General features: G+C 41.4%; 1 long non-coding RNA gene across 1 annotated transcript; it reads left to right on the top strand.

Moving 5' to 3' along the window:
* Positions 1-1,667: 1,667 nt before the first annotated feature.
* LOC113968550 lies at positions 1,668-11,859 on the top strand. The gene is made up of 4 exons (XR_003534556.1): positions 1,668-1,783; positions 6,118-6,423; positions 9,814-9,865; positions 11,482-11,859. It is a non-coding gene; the product is annotated as an uncharacterized LOC113968550 (long non-coding RNA).
* Positions 11,860-13,748: the final 1,889 nt, after the last annotated feature.

Here is a 13,748-nt window from a genome sequence, read left to right on the forward strand (position 1 = left end):
CTGTTCAAGGTGTGGGTGACATGTATCACTCACAGGTAAGTGCAAACCAGAATTGCTGAAATTCTGGCTGAGGATGGGCTTTAGGCACAATGTCATGTTATGATCTGAGTGGCACTAGGGCCAGTACGGTGTTGGAAACCATGAAAAATCTTAAATATGTAATGAAATGTGATACAGGCAGTTTAATATCTTCAGGTTTAGACAAATATTGAAATATGAGTTCATATTAACAATGGATTAACAAAGGACTTGTATTTGTAGCACTCTGTAGTCTGTTGGCTCTTATGCACTGAATGATCTTTGCATTTAGCTTCATTACGTACCCACACATCCAAAAAGCATCGAAATACTTAGTCAAGAAGTAGCAACCAGTACCCGCAGGTGAAGTATTGTTTGTGTAGGCAGCTTTACACATTTGTGTTCTATTCAATGCTTCTGTAGATACTTGTCTGATCTATTATCTTCAGCAAGGGATCACTGCTTTTGGTCAAGTGCCTTGGAGTTTTGGAAAAAGCAAGTGCTTAGGCAATTGCCTCCCAAAGAAAGGCACAGAAAAGTTTGGGGACCATTTGAGGGAGTGAGCAACCAATCACTTTTTGCTGCAGCATCTTTGAGTGGACTGGGGAAGGTCACCCTACTAAGCAGCAGCTGAGAGGGAGTATGAAAGGGAAAAATCAGGGGACCAAGGAGGGTGTCCCTCTACAAATTTCCTGCCCTCCAAGAGGAGTTGATAGAAAATCCACCCTCTGGCAGCCATTTGTGCAGTGAATCTGCACATCCAATGTCCAAAGTGCACAAATCGCTTTCTCCTACTGGTGTCTAAGAGTAGACTGGGGTTTGGTGTGTTTGTCTGGCTTTCCTTGTGTAAATCACTCTCTGATATGAACAATGAAGGCTTTTCCCATGATCTGCCTAAACAGTCTTTCTGCAATCCCCTCTCCATCACCAGCTTTAGTTAGGTTTGACAGAGGTGCACAGGGCTGGGGGTACCGTGTCCCTGCAGAACACTGTCAGCAGGCAGCCAGGGCAAGAACAACACCCCACAAGTGCTGTCATGGACAAAAGTGCATAAGCTCAACACAGGCCACAGAAACCCAGATGGTGGGAGCTGCAGCAGCCATGGAGCTTTGGAGCTGGTGGGAGTGTGGCATGTTCTTCAGTGATTTGTCTTTTTTCTTTTCTCCCCATTTTTGCCCCTCGTGAAATGTTTTATTCTTAGTTTTACCTGTTTTAATTAAATTGCTGTCATCCTAACGACTGTAAGGCCCCTCCCCTGCAAATGGCAGCCAGGACTTGCCTTTTAATCTATCTGTTTGTGAGTTATTGTAACTTTCCTGAGGGCTTGGCAGATTAGGTGACAGAGGGAGACAGGAGGTGTCCAAAGGAGAAACACCGAGCACCCCAGAAAGACAAGACAATGACTGATCACTGCCCAGGCTGCTGCAGAGCGTGGTCTGTGCTGCCCCGAGAACAAGCTGCAGTTTAACCACAAGAGATTGGTCTTTTCTGAGGAAAAAAAGCAAAGCATTCCCCGTGTCATGGGGTGCTGGGGAGGAGGGGGCTGGGGCCAGGGCCAGCCTCGTGTGGTGCAGCCCCTCACACAGGCCCCACTCTGCCGGCCCTGCCCGCGGCCTCTGCCCATGCCGGCAGCGCTGCCCGCTGCTCGCCACGGCTGTCCCCTACCTTCTGCCATCCCCGGCCATCTGTGTCCCCTCCACGGGGGCCGCTCTGCCACACAGCACCATTGTCACTGCCTTGCCCACACTTGGCCCTGCACGGGGAGGTGGGTGCCTGCCATCGCCCGGCTTCGGTCTCCTCTCTGCGGCCAGGCCGATGTGACGCTGTGGGTCCTTTGGGGCGTCTCTTTTGATTTTGTAAATCAAAACTCTCATTTTGTTTTCGGAAGCGGGTTAGTTCCTTGCCGGATGAGGGAGCCAAGCTGCCCCGCAGGGTGGGCCGGTGGCCGGGGCAGAGGCAGCAGCCTTGGCGGGGGCTCAGGCACTCAGCCCACGGCAGCCTCACCTCACGGGCATTTGGCCACCCTGCGACATCTGCCTGGGTGTCACAGCTGCCCTGTGAGAAACGTCATGCTTCAGTCCTGGTTCTGAGGGCTTTAGGGATGTCAACGCCCCTGGGGAAAGTGATGCTGTGAAAGCATTTTCGCTATTTTACCCACACTTGGCTCTTACTGCTTTGTCTGTCTTTACAGCACAGTGCAGTCAACCTGCTCCAGCAGGCTGGAGAGGCAATGCTGAGTGTTACTGAACTGTGGGAGAATGTACAGATTAGGTTTTCTGGATTTTACTCCTCCTAATGGTTCCAAACACGTGTTGGCATTTAAAACCCTGTACAGCACTGATGGTGACCTCAAGAAGCAGGGACTAGAGAGAGAGTGCATGGTAGGACTTCGTGTGTGAGAAATCCTGCCAAAAGAGGCATCACCTCTTGAAAACACCTTTAGCCCCAAAATCTTTTAGTACCAACTAAAACCTTGCTTTGAACTAAAAAAAAAATATTATCTATGCCTTCAGTTTTACGTGACTGGAAGAGGTAGCTGGCCCCCAGTGTGATCCTTCCCTCACAATAAATGAGCGAGCAAACAAGCCCTCCAAGCTGCGCCTGCTGAAGCTGTGTCCCTGAGGTGCTGGGCTCTTCTTCCCCCGGCCTTTAATTTAAAGGAGAGGGAGAGAGAAAAAACACCTTTTTTTTTCCTGGTTGGAAGCAATGCAATAAATAAGTGCATCTTCTTCCAGTTGCAATTTATAGGCACTGTTCCTCAAGAAATTGGCTTCTATGCATGAAAGCTATAAAGTACACATGCCATTTGCAAAAGATACTGCGGCTTCTGTACATTTTCTGGTTTATTCACAAGGTGTCTCAGTGTAAGCGTGAGGAGGAGAGAGGGTTAAGGAGGTGTGTAAATGAGCTCAGCTAATGCTTTTGTAATGGTGCTAAATGGTCAAGAGCTTCCATTAGCCTCAGGTAGCAGAAACAATTTAGGTTGCTAAGGGGAAAGATGGTTTCACCCAAAGTAGGACCCAGAAACATTTGTCTTCAGGAGAGTCTCGTGGCTTAAGACTTGATCAACTATTGCATAATTTGTAATAGACATGCAATGTTATTATATATTATTACGGTGTATATCCTCAAGCACTTAAACATTGAAACCTGGAAGATGAGGCCTTGACTGATATCAGAATGAAGAAAAAGAAGTGGGTAGACTGAAAGGAGAAGGTGGGCAACATCTGACTATGTCAGAGCCAGTGGATGGCACTGCATGAGCGTAATTAGTTTTGCCTCTCTCCATAGCTGGTCTGATAATGTCTGTGATGTTTGCTCGCTCATTTATTGTGAGTTAAGTCCAGAGTCATCCCTGCCCTCCATTTTTCATTTCACAGAGTAATTCCAGTTCTTGATACATTACATCAAAGTATACACCAACGTCCTTTGCTTTCTGGGAACTGCGAGAAAACTGCATCTTCTTTTGTCCTACACTGCAAATGTGTAGCAACACAACCATTCCCTTGACTTCAAGTAGTTAAATGTTCACATATGTCAGGCGCTAGGATCAGAGCCTTAGGTAATCTGGATAACTTAGATAATACTGGATAACTTGGCTGTGCATCATTAGTCGATGCACCAAGCTCTGGGAGAGGGAAAAACTCAAACAAACCGACCCCCAAACCCTGAAATATACTTGTGTGTGAGAGAGAAATCTGGAGGGAGACGAGTGGAAAAAAGAGTCAACATGTCTACAGCTCATTTAAGCTGCTGAAAAAAGTTGTTTCTTTTGGTTTGTTTGTTTTTATGGGTTTTTTTGTCAAAAAATGTTATTGAGAATAGAAATACAAAATTAGAGAAGAACCTTTGAGGAATCCAGAATATCCCCATGGCATGTGAAACCCCACTGGAACAGAGAAGAAGTAGGTGCTGGAAAAAATATATATTGAAAGCAATGCGGATACATGTAAGCATCAGAACTGCAAATTGGGCCTGAAAAAATTACTTTCTCCAAAGAACTGGGTATGATTCCTTTTCTGAGACCTATCGGTACATGCTCTTCAGGCAGAGCTCCCCAGCTCAGCTGTGTGCTACTCTGCCCATAAGGGTGTTGAACAAATATTTTGTATCCAAGAGAGACTCATTAATGTCTTTCAAACCGGATGTAAGTTTCTCATTATTCTTCGGCATAGGTCTAGTAATGGGAACCTCCTCTAGAGATGCCCTACACAGATGTCTTTAGGCAATGTTGATGGCATGAAGCAGGAATTGTTTTCACTGAAAGATTTATGACCTTATAACCTTTCCAAGCCTAGGCAGTGCATGTGGACTGAGAAAGCAGCAAGGGGTTTCTGACTTCTGCACTATTCTCTAATCCTGACTAACCCAGAGAAATCATTTTGGTCTAAATTTTTGCTGTTCCGGGTCCTCAGTATGAGGAATGAAATGTCAGGGGTTTTTCAAAGGTACTGAATGTTTCTGACTGCTATTTGAATTGAAGGGTTTGAGTCTTTATTAAAAAAAAAAAGCTACCACCAGCCACCCACCCCTCTCCACCCCCACCCTCCCCAAGCCCATGGATCTTAATTTAGGGCTCCCCAAATCAGAAGCCACTTTGAAAGACATGCAGAAGCACAGAACAGCCGATAGATTTCCATATCCTGCAGGGTTTTGGCATGAATCCCCTTCTTTGGTTCCAGGCAGAAAAATACAAAGAGACGTCTGTGAATAGGACCTCACTGGGTGTCCAACCCTCTGAGTGAAATTTCCTGTGCAGAGGATGGTCTCGGCCTACATTTTCTAGTTATTATATAGAATTTGTTTCCTGCTAAGATAGAAAAAATGTATAAAAACATAAAACCTTCAGTGAATTCCCACCTTATAGAGCTACTTCAAACTGTACAGGCAGAATTTGTACTGGAAAAGTTGACATTGAATAGGGTAGTTCAAGGGAGACACCAAAGCTCAGCAGAGACATCCTTTAAAAATTGTTTGTCTTGTCTGCAATATTTTGTAAGTTGATCCAAATCAGATTTTTGAGTAATACCATTAAAGTCAACAACCAACACCCAGGATGAATCTAGCTCCTGAAGTGCCATTCAGGCTCCTTGAGAGACACACCTCCCAATGACTCCTTTAGCAGTCATTAAACCAATTATCATCCCAGTCTATTTCCAACAATTATCATCATAGACTTTTTGGGTTTAATCAGGTTTTTAATTGACCTGTGAATAAGACAGGAGATACAAAATCCTCCCCTGATACTTCAGGTGTAACTATTATACATTTAGCATCGCTGTGCATATGAAATAATTTACACCATAATACTGACCTGGGGCTGGGATATAAACAACAATATTCCCATAAATTAAGGGTAAAAACAAATTAAAGACAATAAAGGAGAAGAAAAGTAAGCAGTAATCCATAAATAGAATGCCACCATGATTGGGGTTATTGCTTCTGGGTCTTCCTTGGCCAGCAAATTTTGGGGCTGGAAAAAGATTTTTTTTTCCTAAAACTGTGTGCAAAGCACAGAATAAATTGTAAGTGATGCAAAAAGTTTCAACCATCTCGTAAGTGCTACAATTATTGAATTGAGTTGCAGAAATGTCTTCAGACAATTGCTTAGGACTTTAAAAAAAGAAATCAGCCATCTAGGCATATGTCCCAACTAACTTTTTTAATGCCACTTGCCTTGGTACAGCACTGCAAAGTGGCCTGAATGCAGCAATTTGCGGGATTTGGCACTGTGAGCCCCGCAAGCACTTAGCAAAAGCAATTGTGTAGCTCTATTGAAAATCCCGCGTATCATGCTGTGGGGAGCCAGCACTTTTTATCTGTCGGCACTGTTGGTGACAAATATTAAAATAAAAAGTATGACACTATAGGTGCTTCAAAATTCAAACTGCAAGTTTCCTACTGCGGGACTTCTAACCATGTAATAAAGTGCAGGGAAGAAAGCAGAGTTCAGACCCCATGCTGTAATAAAGGCAAGGAAATCTTAAGTGTTCAAATACATAATTCATTCTCTTCTGAGACTTTCTACCAGGTTTCTCCCAGTAAAGATTTTAATTTGTGCCTAGCTGATACAATCTTTAATTTCTCTTTTGCCTCCAGAGACAGCTGGGAGAGCACTGGGGCAGCCCTGCTCTTTGCAGTGGGTGAAAGCAAATGGTCATGTGGGGTCAGGGAGCTCCCCTGCAGCTGGCAAGGGTGACACGGCCCCGCAGGGCCAGCCCAGCACAGGAGGAGGAAACCCACGGCTGCTGCTTGCTGTGAAAGTGCCTGCAAAAAAATCGCCACACCAGTCAGTGAGCTTTGTTTGTTTTAAATAGGAGCACTTTTCTCCTTAAATAATACCTTACTTCAAGCATCTCAAAGCACATAGCAAACACTGGCTGAGCCTCAGCTTTCTGTGGAAAGGTAAGACTCTGTTCTCACCTCTCCTTTTGCTGTGTTTCTTGCTGACTTGAAGACTCTGCTGCCATTTTGTTACACAATTTTAAAAAATAGAATTTGAAACATGTGACTTTAACATTTTTTTGTTAGCTATGATCTTGAGCAATTATTTCTTTGTTGTATAACTACTTTTACCTGTACTTTAATAACATTTTATGTAAAGAACAGTGCAATAATCACAAGGAGGAAGAAACTAATGAGAAATTAGAGACACCTTTGTGTGGGGGGGTACACATAAGCAACAAGTTACTGAGAATTTACTGACCATATAAATAAGCAAATGTATCCCTGCTAAAAGTCCAGTGAAATCACTGCATTTGTATCAGGGATAAATTTAGCTCAATTGTGAGAAGAATGTGTGCATCTCACTCTGCAGTGGTCATTTGACCTAAATTGTATATATTGATCTGTGTGCTCCCCCGGTGTTAGCATGCCAAATTGACTGGATTACATATTCAGATGTAAAACTACAGCAAAATTGGCTTTGACCTATTTACAGTTTCTAATCCAACCTCTTAAGTCTAGTTATTTTCTTTCTGAGCCCTGGTCTTTTTTCATTCCTTCTCTAAAACCTTCTTAGGGACAGACATCCATCTTATCCCAAAACATGATGCCTGGTATATCAACGCTTTGGCATTCAATGCTTTAAAGACAGATTTCTTAGCTGTGGTTTGGTCCAGACAGGGTTATTCAGGCAGCAATGTTTGTAATCATGGGATCTGAGCACTTTTGCTATATTTCCTAGGATAAAATCCAGAGACAGTTTGCGAGTTCAATCTTTAAAACATTTTTATTTTAATAATTATTTTTTTTTTATGAAACAGTAAGAAAAATTGTGCCCCTGTTGATCTTGCTGAGAAGGCTCCTATGGATGTTGGGGAAACCAGAGCTTTGGCCTGCAGATACAGGCAGTGCCTATGATAGGGGAGATCGTGTTTCCATTGAGATCTCCAGCAGCAGAGGTCAGTGGATCAGCAGCTGCAGCAGGGTCCTAGGCACAGACTTCTGCACTTTTCCCTGGGGTAGCACAGCAGGGCTATCAAATGGCAGAACTGGGTGCCACCAAAGCAGGGTCTGGCCCTGTCAACAAACTTTCTCTACAGTGCCAGCTGCTCTGAGGCAGTGCTGGTCCTCAGTCCCCTTGCTCATTCAAGAAAATATTAACATTATTCCATGCTGCTTTTTATCAGCTCTTCAGGGTTGGGAGAGTTAGCTCTGATCCCTTACTGCAAGAAAGACTATTAATTAGGTGCATGAGCCTGGTGCAGCTGGGTCGAAATGTGTTAAAACAAACAATTAAAAATTAAATAAAAATGGAGCACCCTCTGCCTACTTCAGTTTAGGGGAAAGGTCTCTCTGACTCTACCTGCTCTGAGGCTACATTGAGGCTTTTTGACTCTGCTCTGAGACTTGCTGACACTACTGATTCAACACTGTATCAAGACACTCCAACTGTGATCTGAGACCTGGAGCAGAGAGGGAGCATCTTGACACAGTGTCAAAACAGTAGTCAAGAGCGCATGGACGCAGCACTGAAAGGCTTTTGTCTCCCAAATGAAAAGGAGCTGGATTATTTTCATCTTTTTTCCTTTTTTTTTTTTTTATTAATGGTGGCTTTCTCTTAAATAAAAAACCTCACAATTTATTTGCAGGAAGAAAGGATGACATGTTTCCTCCCCCCCGCCTTTTTGTTTGATAAAGCAAAGTGACAGACAATGGTTTCACTATACAATGCACTTCACTAAAGCTTTGCTTTACTTCTTCAGCTTTGGAGAAGTAAAAGACTATATTTGAAAATTATTCCAACTCAGGAGCCAAAAGGGGTTAATCTTTTCATGATACTGCACATCAATCATCTGTATCTTTGTGCATATTTGTATTTTTTTTGTATTTTGGAATTGTGTCTTTCTACAATAACATTCATTTGATCTGACTAATAATTTTGGACATCACTCTGCCTACAAAATTCAAGCTATGGCTTTTGGTAAGAATACCTATGAATTCAGATATTTGAGTGTTGACCAATGTTCAACAGAAGAAATTAGTTCAATTGTCAGAATATGGTGATGCCTGCTGAGACAGGTTTCTTTTCTGCAGATGAGATGATCTTAATGTTACATGGACTGTGACTTTATAACAGGTTAAATTCATTTATTTAAAAAATGAGAATATAGTTGAATTTATGTTTCCTTGTGGGGGTCACAGGTACCAAGGAATTAGCAAAACCATCTACTGAATGTTTTATAGATGGTAGTGTTTTTGCTGAATGTTAAATGAAAACAATCCATTAAAATAAAAAATGAAAATTCTTTTTGTTTCCTTTTCCTCTTGGGCCTTCCCAAAAGGAGGTCGACACCGACCCAGTTTGAAAAATACTTACCTAAGCCAATCGCTGCCCAGCATGTATTCCCTTGAGCAACTTGAGTGGGCATGATGCCATCCGAACAGATGGGCATTACTGTAGGCAACCAAGAGACCATGCATGTGAATCAAGTATGGGTGTTTACAGCATCATTTCCCTGATGAGAATGTCAAAATGGCAGCCCAGTCCGAGCCTTTGGCTCAGTTCAATTGCATTTCACTAATTCAGCTCTAAAATGGACAACTCCATGAAATAAATTATTAATGTTAAGTTGGGTGGTCATGATTTTACTTCATAGAACTGGATAGAGTAAGTGGGTAATGGACTTGCTGAAAATAACATGCCTGACTCCTGTCTGGAGCAGGAAGGCTTGTTCTTTTGTAAAATGAGGGCAAAGGAGCCCCCACGTCTGTGTGAAGTATAACATAATACACAGGCAGGCACACCCGTACTACAGATGTATTCCAAACTGAAAGAAACAATTTCACAGTTTTTTAGGAAGGCATCTTATTTCAATCGAAAAAAGGGGATTTATATGCATGGTGTATTTGAATAATATACCAGTGCAAGGTCAGCTCCTTAAAGGTGCACAAATTGAATTAGGATTTCATTGCTGTCCTGAGGTGAGATGCACATAAGTGGCGCAACATTTTTGAGCCCAGCACTCAGTGGAACTCCTGTATCTGTTGAATGAAGTGATTTCTACTGAATTATGGTTGGAAGTTCTCCACCATCTGTTACAAAGAGAACTTTAAGTACAGAAATAAAGACTGGAATTTGAATATTAAATCTACAACTTTATTTACTATAACAAAAAAGGCTATATGTATCCTGGAAGCTTGAGTTAAAGTATGTGTCTGAAATACTGCTATTATTTTATTTTTCTTTTGGTGATTGGTTGTATTTTCTTTGCACCATCTTCTGTGTGATTGTGTAATTCTACATTGTGTAATATTAGTTTGGTAATCTACACAACTTTTTACTTTCCTAAGGGTGTAGTCAGCCTGAATTTGAAGAATTGGCAAGCTGAACCCTCAGTATCAGGTATGAAATACTTGAATACATATTTCTTTCAGGAATAATGTAATATCGACAATGGCTAAAACTCCCAGTGTTTTACATTTGAATTATTTGTTTCTGGTTTTGTTTTTTGTTTGGGTTTTTTTAAATAATCTAATTTCTGCTTGGGAGATTTCTAGGAAGCATCTACTGAGTTTTATAGGTAGTCCTATCCTTTAGCTGGGGAATTCAGGAAAGAAAAACAAAAACAGTTTTTCAAAAACGTAAGATTACAATGAAAATAAAAATAGTGCTTTTCTAACACTTGTTTGGAACACAGAGTATCTGGAGTGTGTCTTTTTCTGTATGCAACATATTTCACATTTTTCCTCTCTTATTTCAAGCTATCAAAATCAACCTTTTCATTTGTCTTCTATAATGTGTTATGATGACTCTGACTTCCGCCATTAGACTTGCTAAAATGCTCTGATACCTTCTTTTTCATTTTCTAGGGAGCTTAATGTTTATTTTCTTGCTCAATGTCATGGTAACAGAAACACTTCCTTTATATTATAGCTAAGTTTGTGTTTTAAATACAAGCAGGGCAGGTTGGAGACTGCTGCATATCCCATGTGGAAAGACAGCACTAGCTTTCTGGGTGCCAGCACATACTCCCAGCTGTTGCTGTTGCTCCAGGGTCACAGATGCAGCTCACACTGAATCGGTTAAAAATGCAGTAGCTATGCTTGGGGACACAAGCTCAAATTTTCAGGGCCTGATTATTCTGTTGGTTTCATATGTGCAATTCCCACTGAAGTCAGCAGAAGCAGTACATACAAACCTGACAGACTAATTTGGAGCCCAGAACTGCAAAGGGTGTAATCATACATTTGATTTCTGTGGGTACTTAAGGTGTAATTCTCACCCATCGCCATGATATTAGGATTTACCATAGCTTTTAAGGATTTTGATGGAGCCAAAAATATTAGGTTACTTCTGATATTTTATTTTCAATGATCAGGAGAAGAAAAAGAGATCTGAAGTGTATCAGCTCTGGACAAGCCCAGAAAGAAAAATGTGTTCTACAATGCTCTTAAAACTGAGCTAAGAGCAACACAATGTCTGGCATATTATGTATGGGAAAGAAATGTGAGGCCTCAAGGGATGAAGGCAAACTAATCAAAGGAATAGCTAATGGCCTAGATGGACAACAGAGAGCAACCTGTTTCTTACGGAGCCCTCTCTGTTCAGAGGGCTGGTGTACAGACTGTTGGACCCTGAGCCCAAGGTCTCTATGATTTTATCCAAAACGGGGCAAATTGAAGGCACATTTTTTCATGTCTATTTATTTTATTCCTTTATCAGAAACAGACAATGTCTTCCACAGGCTTCTACAAAATTACTTATGCCTGCACTCCCACAGCACACCAGGAGTAATACTGCTGGTCTGGTTTGCCTGCTGACTGATCAGCATCTCAGGGCAAATAAAATTGTCAAGTAAAATGGATTTGGCACCTGGATCATTAAAAGATGATCTGAGAAGGTGACCAGTAAGGTCTAAGCAAGCTGCCACTTATTCCAATAAGCAAATGGGGACCAAAGACACCTTTAATGTGATGCTCCCAGTGTCAGTATTAACTCTCTTTCTCATCTGTTTTCAGAGTAATGGGACTGAGAAATCCGAGAAAGAAAGTGGAGGCTGGAATGATGCTGATTACACTGGAAGGTATGACAGTTGGTTTAACTAGTGGAGAACAGAACTACAGGCATCCATAGGAACTGAAGGAGCCTTACAATAAAAAGGCAGGGCAGGCAGGGCAGTCTGTAAAAAATGGAGAACACGAAGGTCTGCTGTGCCCTCTCTCTTGAAGCCTACAGCTTTGGGAAAAGGTGAAATCCTGAATTTCCCTGGCATCCCCAAATACACTAATTAATATTTGCAGGAGGTGAAAAGTGCTGTTTGTGTTAGGAGGTATTAATGATAAATTTTCAAGCTGTTTGTATCATTTTTCTGTGGTGAGAGCAGAGGACTATGCCACTGAAATAATGTAGGAGTTTCTAACCTGTAACAGTAAAAAATGGTTAATCCAAGGCCAAGGGTATTTAAGGTTCATGAATAAAAAGGTGGACACAGGGCCTCAAGGATGAGGGGTAAATGTAAGGTATTTAAAGATTTATTGATTTACATTTTCTGGGGTCTGGAAGAACTTGATTTGCATTGCTTTATTGAAGTACCTGGCCAGTGAAACACTGTGACCCTTACAGGGTGAAGTTCTGGCATCAAATACTTAAACATTAGAATAGATGCTGTAAATATCAACTGTGTGAAAGAGAAAGATGGTTCTTTGAGAATTCCAGATGGCATGAATGCAGAGGAGGGGTTTGAAAGATGATGGTGAGGGTACTTGGATTAGGGGAGGAGAAGCATAAGCCAGGAGTGGAAAACATTGGAAAGAGAGCAATAAGGGAGAAATAAAGCAATAGCTTGGTAGGGCTAGAGGTAGAGTGGGTGGGGAGTGAGATTGCTGAACCCGGATTCAGAAATGATAAAAAAGTTTGCTCTGTTCCCATAGTCTGTGCAGGAATATTCTTAGCATGTTTTGCAATTTTTAAATTCCAATTGAATCAATATTTCACATTATTAATTTTGGGGAAAGCATCATGATTCAGGAGAGGCCTGATGCAAGGATCTTATTGACACTGAGGATTGCTTCTTCAGGAGATCAGAAGTGTTGATAATGGACAGTTTGTGATGCTCCCTGTAACAGAAATGGTGGTGGAATTGCTCCACTTTGAGGCTTTTGAGATGTATCAAAATTACTTCTTTGTGGTTACTTAAATTCTGTAAACACTTGTTGCTCAAGAGTGTCTTCCTCTGCCTTGAGTGGATTTTGTTTCCCCTTCTTGTAGTGATACAACAACAATGATTTTGTTATGTATGAGGAAGTAACATTTCACAACAAAACCAGCTGTACACAGTCCTTAGATTCCTAATTCTCTCTTCTTTGAATGTTGAAGACTCATTAAATGGGCTTCCTATTACAGCTGTTCTCTAAACTTTTTTTTACAGTGGCCCTGCTTATTTTCATACTTTAAAATAGTTCTGTTGAATTTCTGTAACCCATTTTGGTCAATGAGAAATGCTTGCATTTCAGCTGATCTGCTGCAAATGCTAATTTCTCTGAAGCAGAAGTATGTCCTTTTCACTGCTTAACTGAGGGACCTCCTGACCCTACACTGAACAGCCCTTTTTTCTCTCCAAAGCTCGAATCTCCACAGTAAGAGCTGGTGAACATAGGCAGTTTCAGATTGGGTTTTTTGTTTGTTTGTTTTGCAGTGGGTTTGTCTGTTTGTGGATTTGAGGGGAGTGGGGGTTCATTGGTTTGGGGTTTTTGCCCAATGTTAATTAAACAACTCTGTTTCTTCTGTGCTGAAAAGTGTAGTGAAGTATAATGAAGTGTAGTGAAAAATGTACTGTATCTGTTATTCTAATGTAAGTTTTAGTGCTGTTTTAATTCTGAATAGCTGTATGACTTCTGCTGGCATGCTGCACTGTCTGTGAAGAAAACCAAGAGCATTTGAAGTCCAGAAGACAAGCTGAAAGTGTGATGCTTCCCCATTAAACATAAATTAATGGGTGGAGAATGAACCAAATATTATTTTCTTTTTCCTGATAATAACCCTGACTCCTTTTTAAAGTAACTTTTTAATTAATTTTCATTTGAACTTGTGGCAGGACTGTTTAATGGACACTCTTAATGGTACTTTGATTCCTCCTTGTACAGTATTATAACTACACTTTTTTTCTGGCTCTGTGTTGCCTGTTTGCCCTTCAGGCTACACAGATTATAAAATGAGATTTCTCTGCTTCTGGCCACTGATCTGCAGTCTCTTTTCTGTCCTCTAATCTGCTGTTCTTTAGTACTTT

The sequence above is a fragment of the Neopelma chrysocephalum genome, unplaced genomic scaffold, assembly GCF_003984885.1.
Source record: "Neopelma chrysocephalum unplaced genomic scaffold, ASM398488v2 Primary Assembly neopelma1_68, whole genome shotgun sequence".
Lineage (NCBI taxonomy): Eukaryota > Metazoa > Chordata > Aves > Passeriformes > Pipridae > Neopelma > Neopelma chrysocephalum.